This window comes from Mastigoproctus giganteus, chromosome 1, assembly GCF_048544385.1.
Source record: "Mastigoproctus giganteus isolate SK-2022 chromosome 1, ASM4854438v1, whole genome shotgun sequence".
Lineage (NCBI taxonomy): Eukaryota > Metazoa > Arthropoda > Arachnida > Uropygi > Thelyphonidae > Mastigoproctus > Mastigoproctus giganteus.
The window spans coordinates 94181086-94189688 of record NC_143575.1 but is presented as its reverse complement, the minus strand read 5'-3'; the positions used below and the strand labels follow the sequence as shown (position 1 = coordinate 94189688).

Below are 8603 nucleotides of genomic sequence, written 5' to 3'. Positions count from 1 at the left end.
TGGTTTATCACAAAACCAGATCTATAAGCAGGGAAGGGATTTTAATTTCATCCCTGGGCATCTTCCACACTCCACCCTGCCCCCCTATCACGGGCAACTAGTACTTGCACTGTCTTTTGATTGTAAAACAGAGGCCGATTTATATATTGTGCAGGGAACAATTCGCAGTAACACACAGGAAAACTCTGTCCCTCCATCTAATTGCAGAGACGTAAAGAAATCTTCCACTGCAAACAGGAATCGAAGCCAGACCTACTGAAGTTTAAACCATATTCATTTCAAAATACTGATTCTTTGGATATGGCAGTAACAGATGTTTGCCGTGCTTGACTATGGATGGCACAGTCGATGAGTAGTTGCATGACAATGAGTGAGGTGTTACAGTTTGTGCATTGTGATAAGTCTGAGGCTACGAGAAGGAAGATAACATGGATACCATAAACACGGTAAAAATAACGTAAGCTAATCTGTGAAGCCAGTAAAGTAAACGTAACTCAATTATGCAAGGCGTGATGTGTGGAATATTCAAGAAGAAAAAGGGAGGTGCAGTTTTGCACGTGGTGATTTATTTTGCAATTCTCCATAAAAAGGCGTTATTCTTCCATTGGAATGCTGCCAAATGATGACAAGCGTTAATTCCAAGTCTTTCCGAAGAGAATTTTGTAATAAACTGCAACTGATTCCTTAATCTTAATTCAGGACTATTCGGTGTATTAAACCATATTGGAAATTAGTCGTAGGATGAAGATTATTGCGGGTGAGTTATATGTTGTATTAAGTAGTTCACGGGGTAGTATTAAGTGTTAATCCCTTAATACTACCCCGTAATTAGCGTCTAGCAGTAGCTGATTTCTTTCACTTATGCTTCGCTGTTTAGTTGTTAAAAGAATGCTGTAATATTTTGACTCGTGCAGAACTGTTAGGTTTTAGAGAAGTGGTATTGTCTGATAGGACATGCGCGCAAACACACACATACACTCTTTCTCTCTCAACATAACAAAAGGAAATTGCGACACCAAGGGAACTGGGAAATGCATTTCAATGTGTGACATCGCCCATAACATGTAGGTGAAAATATTGTACATATTCTAACAGCAGAAAAGGGCTGGCGGTGATCAGATTTCCCAACTACAAGTACCAAGATTCCGGATTCGAGTCTGCACGCTACAAAAAGAGAAAAAAAAAGCTCGGCCCTTACGGCGCATGGGCAACTAAGACCATATTGGGTCATTTAAGATGATAAAATCAGTGAAATGGCTGTATTTTAAAACTATCCCGAGGAAGATAAACTCTGGTCTTTAGAATAAACTGAAATTTGTTATTTATTAAAATTGTTCGGGCACCTCTCGAATACTGGCGAAGTAGATGGAACCGGTTGTGTACGGATTAGGAGTAGCCATTAAAGTGTTGGGAGAGTAAGAAGTATGGGTTGCAGAATAGAGCTTGGAAATCATATCAGTTATTTCAACCTATCAAAGTCAATTGTAGCAGCAGCGAAAAGGTGAGAGTACGAGGGTGAAGCTTCAGTCGAGAAAGAATCCGCAAGATTTTTTTCACACTGGGTAGTTTGGTTCGATTCAGTGTTGCATTGGCTTCTCTACCCATAATGCGCCAAACTGAAACTATGTATGGATTCTTTATGGGATTAACAGGTTCAGTTTGGAATTTGCTGCTGCAATTTCTTAGTTTCTAATTGAAGACTTTTTCTGACATGTATTGTAGATTGTATACGTTATATTTTAGTGCAGTTGGTTGGAGTAGCTTGTTACGTTCAGATATTTGAAAACATAACATTCGATTCATTAATGAAGACGCAAATCATGTGTCTTCAGTAATGAATCGAATGCCAGTTAATGTTCCGCAAAGTTTGAGCAATCCCTTAGTATGTGTTTAACTGGCAGGAGTGTATCACAAATTTTTGACATTGAGATGGTTCATCAGACCTCAGTAGAAATACGTGTTGAAGTTTGTGTGATCAATTCTGGGATAGTTAAGACCAGTTTAAGATCAAATGGCTTCCCGGCCCTTTGATCTTAAACTGGTAACAGTCGATAAACATGAATGCCCCCTCTATCTTCTGGTGACTGCCAGAAGACAGAGGGGGCATTCTACTGCTCTTCAATGATTACCATGGAGGTAATCATGCCAGAGCAGTAGCTCAGATCGTTGTGATCGTCTTTTAAAGACTTATACGATGTTCTGAATGAACGACTATGCTGCAGCACATTACAACGTCAATATACACCATCTGTAGTAACCTATGGGTGATCCTAATCTCTTTCCCATGCACTAAAAATTCAATAACAACAAGCTGCTTTTCACAAACATTCAGTGAGACCTCTGATACTCTGAACAGTACTGGTTTTATGAAAAGTGAAGAGAGCTGTCCACAAAGAATACAATCCTTTAACTGTATTTAGTAGTTACGAGAATTCGAACTACGGTCAAGTCGAACGTGTATGCTTCTGCATAAAGTTCAGCTCGTGCTGCACGCCAGCCGAATGCAGCGCGACACGGATATGTTATGCAACAGCGCCAAACTGTTCGCTCCCCAGCGACTTTAGCCTTCAGTTACTTCCTGCACAGCATTGTGCAATAGGTGTATTCCACGTGATTATAAATGAAAATTCGATTTAATCATTTTTGTATTATTTTGCATTTTTAAAAAACCTGTTTATTTAGAGGCAACTCTCCCCTAACCCGTAGGATGCTGATTTAAACATTTGAGACTTCTCGGGCTAAGCCGATCCGAGCCACGGACATTCATAAATGGGAAGGAATTGACTTGGGCCCAGAACTGCGACAAACCGGGTTACTCCCGTGATAATAGTTCATTTAAAACAGACTCGTCATGGGTTTGTACAGCCTGATGGCAGGGTTCAAATCAAATTCCAGAAACAATAAATTCACTTTTAAACCATTCCTAGTTTCAATAGACGCTCCCAGACACAGACTCTTCGAATATTAATGAGTAAAATGCCATCTACAATGATATCTATTGACTGTGAATGGTTAGAAAAAATTCATCTTATAAAGAGCTTATCGAAATAGTGACATCCATTTTTCTGAGTTTCCGGTTGACCAGGTAATACAAATTATTTGCTTATTTGATTTATGACATTTGTTGGAACAATACGATAATTCGGGCCAATTAATGATGCACAAGTTTCTGCAACCGCGTTCTTTGTGCCCGTGGTGTTGTCGAGCGAAAAATGCAGGGTAGTTGTAAACTGAGCAGCTTTTCGCATTGCAAATAACATTTTCGACTGCGTTATAAGTTCTTCCTTATTCATTTAAAATTCAAATGTGTTCAGACAGGATACAGCGTTTCCACGAGCCTTTACCAATCATTGAGTAACGAATAAAACTAGCTACATTGGTACACGATGGTGATTGGATGCTGTGCTTAAAATTATTCAAAATACATCGATATGCTCTGTTCAACCAACATTTAAATATAACAAACTGCATCGCTACAGGAGATCATCTAGCGTGCGAGTCGGTTCTTATTTTTGAGCAGAAAGAGCGAGCTGATCTATTAAGATGGCCAAAGTCCTTGTGAGTATTGAAATGATCATTTCTGAAAAGTTCTCTATTAAAGATTACTTCAGACACACCAGCTATATAATGGAATGGTTTCTTTCTAGCTCCTCTTAATATCTTATCTGTACGCTATTGCGAATTTTACTGTGGGCCAAAAGGAAGGTTTTAGTTTAGTTTAGCATTTATAGGCGCATTTGCTGCTGTTTTAGTATAGTTTTTAGCAGCATCAGCAACTAAGGTCATATTGTTCCGTGTATATTGCTGTAAATTGTGTGTTCTGAGGTCGATTTTCTCTTTTGCTTGACAAAAAACCATGCAACCCTCCCCTGAGAATGACTAAGCCACATTGCGTAAAATCTCAAGTAGGAAGAAAGTAAGGTAAAAATTCTAAACCCATTTTTTATTGGAGTAAATTTATTTTCTTTTACGTGAATGTCCTGTTGTCAGAGGTGGTGACTGTGGCACGCTTCTGACATGCTCGATTTGCTTGACTTTATTTGCAGTGTGCCTTTGTAAGACTGTCACAAACGCAAAACCACTTGAACGACTCAAATTTCGTAGAAATAAAATCTCGATACATTCATTTAGTGATACTTGGAAATTGTAGCGAACTTTCAAATGAATACGATCAAGATATTTTGCTGATTTACTTCGAAATACTCTGAAAATATCTTTCGACTGTTTCCTTGTTTTCGAAACCAAACCGTAGATGATTACCACAAACTTAAAATGCAACAACAGTCACAGATGGCGATCATCAGAAGCACTTCTCTGTTTGATGCGTTTTTCTTCAAAATGCTTCTGATAAGCCCTCGTGGGTAATACATTCAATAGGATCGCCGTGCTTCCCACACTGGGTGGAAAAGACCAGAGTTCGAGTGCAGTCGATGATGGAAAAATTTATGGGACTCTTTCGCAACGTGGTTGAGTTATTCGGTCTCAGGGAGGGTGGCATGGTTTTTTCCTCTCGGAAACTTGGGTTTTCGTCCAGCAAACAGAAAGCCAAACACAGAACACACAATTTCCAGACAGTATACACGGAGCAATATGGGCTTAGTCGCTGATGCAGCTAAAACTCTGGTACAACAGCAGCACTTCCGATTACTACCAAACTTTAATCTTTAATGAAGAATTCAAATTTAATATTACCACGAATTCCTATAGACATTAATCGTGAGTTTTACATATTTTCATACTTTTTGTTTGCATGCAGCTAACAGAAGCTCCTGTAAATATAAGACTACAGTTTCATCAAATGTGTTCGTGGTAAAAGAGTGAATAGTTTTCATTTAACTATGTTAATTGTTATACTGCAGGCGCTTCTACTCGGATGTGCCTTCCTTTTGGTCTGGATTCATTCCATTAACTGCGATATGTTATGCTGTCCAGAAAAATGTCAACAACTTCGGGAGCAATGCAGTGAACGTAATGGACAATATGAGACGTGTTGTCGGTGCACCCTAAACCTTGGTAGGTATTCTCAATATAAGCTCAGCCGAACAAGTTTTTAATTAACTGAAATTTTATTATTTTTGATTTAGCTAAATAGGCCGATGAAGCCAAGTTGATTAACTGCACTGAATCTTGAATCAGAGCTGACTGTAGTTATTACAAGATAAATTTTTGATCATTTGAAAAATTTATAAAAGTTACTATAGTAATTTTAAAGTAAATAAATAATATACAGTGAAAGTACGTAATAAAATATATGATAAACTCATCAAGAATATAACTGCTAAAGCTTTCGACTGCTAATGTAGTCTCTCCCAACAGAGAGAGACTACATTCTCCCAAATTAAACTAGATTCATCTCTCCATCCCTATTCTATTTGCTGGCAATGTTCTTTCCTCCAGACGTTTTCAACGTAGCAACATTTACATTCCGCACGCTGTATACGATATTTTATCTCCATTGGAGGAAGGGAATCTAACTTTCCTGAGGATGCCTCCAACTTTCTCCCAGAGACCTGTACACACATAATATATGAACGAAGCCCCCAAAGACACTCTCAGAAATAATTATAAAAAAAAACGGAACATTGGCTCATCTACGAACAATATTCGCACAGGGCAGCCAGCTAACCTTCTAAAACATTCTACGAGTTTTCTAAGGTCTATTCTGACTCTATTCATCACGGAACGTATGAACCGGGATGGATGGGGGCAGGACTATGCATCCTGTTCTGGAATACCCTTTATGGCGTGATGTTGTTAGGAGAGAAGATACGTTGTGTATGCTAACTGTGGCGACACGTGACAGAAGATTTGATATTTTATGGCTCACTGATAATTTAGGCCATGGTGTGCCAAGTCTTAACCTAGCTCTACTTTGACAACATATTGTTTACAGCACAACAGGTAACGATATAATATCGTACAACTCAGTTGAATAATTACCAAAACTGTAACAAGTCTAGGCAAAACAATCCCAAGAGATCGTACTTCATAAATTCCAGGATGGTATGCAAATCAAACCCATGAAGTTCCGTGGCGGTTACCTCCTTCTGGAATGTGGAGGAGGAGGAAATCACCGCCATATAGTGCAGCTGGTCGTCAAGTCGACCACCTACTTACAACCCAGAAAAGAAAATATTTCAAGTTTTGAAGTACCTTTCCGAAAGATAACATCGGCTAGTTTGCATGATCTAGCCAAAATGGTGTTAATCAAAATGTGAAATTGTTTGCTTTGTTTTTTATTTGGAACAAAAACTGTCAAATGACGTATTTATTGATTTTTCTTTAATAATTTTCGTAATTTTAATTATGCATATTTTTACTTAGTAACATTAATTATACACTTAGTTTGGTGAATTCAAACCATTTTTATCTAGAAAATGAATGCCGAGGCTGTTCCTGCTTCTAATTTGGTAAGTTCAGCAAAATTCTTCTAAAGTGGATGTGTGATATTCTCTTATTGCATTTATATAGGTTAGTCTGAAATTTTTGTTGGTTTTTATGTCCATGGTGATCTTTTCACAGTATATCTGTCAATATAGTTAACAATTGCAATTAGTAAGGTTTTAGAACTTGTAAAGGAGTGATTTATGAAAAACACCTTCACAACTTTCAAAATTTATCGAGAGGCAAATACCGCTGCAGAAAAGTATATTTTTATATGCGTTCCTTTGTATTATGTCTGTAGAAGCGTATCTGTTCACAGCCAACATGCATTTGGCGCGAGCTGAAAACCCGGAATAACTCATAGGAAAAATACTACACCCTCCATCTGAGATCGACTAATTAGCCTCCACTGAAGAGGACGTTAGAACTTCTCTCAGTCGTCGATGGGACTCGAACCCAGCCCTCTAAACGAACGACAAGTGGTGAAACCACTATAATTTCGTGGAAAACTCCATAAAAATATATAAATCGCCCAAAGTTTTCCTTCATAGCTATTACTCCCACGAGAGAATACGTTGGACGACTTGCATCCAACGAGTGACTATTTTTTGTGTTGAATCTTTTTGTGTTGAATCAGCCAACACAATTGCGATGAAACGGCTAAAAATCTGCAATGGGTATTAATTCAATAAACTCACTCCTCCATCCACATCCGTTTAATGTCAGTATTAAGACGGATCTTTCTATCCGATGATGGAGCTGCCATCTCGCTCTGCCGTTTATGTATAAGAAGTTTCAAACTGAAGTACGTTCGTATAAAGGTAAGAGTTGACTCTCAGTGAAGAAACGGTTTGCGCAAATTTTATTTAAGATCCAGCAAATCAACAACAAATGCCAGTAAAATTATTAAGATGTCCCTCAGAGGATCTGTAGATCTTACAGAAATGCCTTTTAAACCCCCACAAACTTAAAATGCACCAGCAGTCACAGATGGCGATCATCAGTACTTCTGTTTTATGCGTTTGTTTTTCTTTTAAATTTATGGCATTACTCGCGGGCCCATAGTGCAACATGTTTTATAAATCAATTTGTTCATTTTACAGAATATACCGATCAAGAAGGTGGTGAAGGAGGGGAAGACGGCGGTGAAGGGGAAGGTGGTGAAAGTTCTTCTACTCCAGCAGCGTAAAAACGATATTTCAACATCGCCGGTTCTTGAATGCACCGGTGGAGGGCGGCACAGTACTGCAACATTTAAAGACGTATTGAGATGGACGTCGATGCACTTCACAGCAATAACGCTTGTAACAGAAATATTCCACTCTTAGTTTCAAAATAAAATATGGAGAGAAATTAAGTTTATTTGATTTATACTAAATAAAAATTGTTTCTTATTTAATACCATAAATTAGACATCAAGGTTGCAGACCAGCAGGGTTAACTTAATAGCCTGTGGCATGTCTAGATGGTAATGTGGACTTGTGTCAACACCACGTACAGTATTATAGTTGCGTTATTTTCATACCAGGTGAATTTTCATTCAAAATGAAACTACAGTGTTCTTGGTTTACTCTACAAATTTCAGTTAAGGTTCGTGTGTTAATTTCATGCAACTTAAATGGTGTGAAGAATCAGTTCTTAATATTAGCTTCAACTTTTGGCAACAAACGTTGGAACAAACCTCTGTACATTCTTTAAATTTTCCTTCCTTAAAGATAATCTTTGAGTAGCTTCAGAATTTAAGATATTTTCTTAATAAGCTTTTGAAAGGGTATATGCGAACGTACAAAAAGAAACTCATCGTTAGATATTCTAAATAAAAAACGAGGCGTCAATTCTGCCTTCTCAAAATAAAAACTTTTATACGTGATGGTTCTGTAATCACTACACTACAGCAATGAAACCAGTCGTTCTCAACTTGGCTTAAACCGCTACTTTATGTTTATTCCAACAACCTGTGAATTCTTGCTTTGCTCTCCAGAAGGCTGCAAGGGTCTTTTTCTGGTCTTTGCAGAGCGCCCCGAGAAAGTGTTCTTCGCGCGTGACTCCTAAATCTGCGTGATGCAAGACTTGACGAGGAGGCCAAAATAGGACTGATGTCAGTTTTATTTTTGCATTGAAAAGGTAATCTGGGAGGACTTTCTGGGGTTTTAACTCTAAGCCAATAGCTTTGTTTTTTTTTCTTTATTTTTATTAATAACACAAGATACACAGCAGGT

At 38.1% G+C, this 8603-nt stretch overlaps 1 long non-coding RNA gene across 2 annotated transcripts; it reads left to right on the top strand.

Moving 5' to 3' along the window:
- Positions 1 to 3427: 3427 nt before the first annotated feature.
- Positions 3428 to 7726, top strand: LOC150091001 (uncharacterized). 2 transcript variants are annotated; one of them, XR_016547371.1, is made up of 3 exons: positions 3428 to 3558; positions 4860 to 5013; positions 7488 to 7726. It is a non-coding gene; the product is annotated as an uncharacterized LOC150091001 (long non-coding RNA). The 2 variants fall into 2 exon arrangements; XR_016547369.1 differs by lacking the exons at positions 3428 to 3558; positions 4860 to 5013 and adding an exon at positions 6377 to 6410.
- Positions 7727 to 8603: the final 877 nt, after the last annotated feature.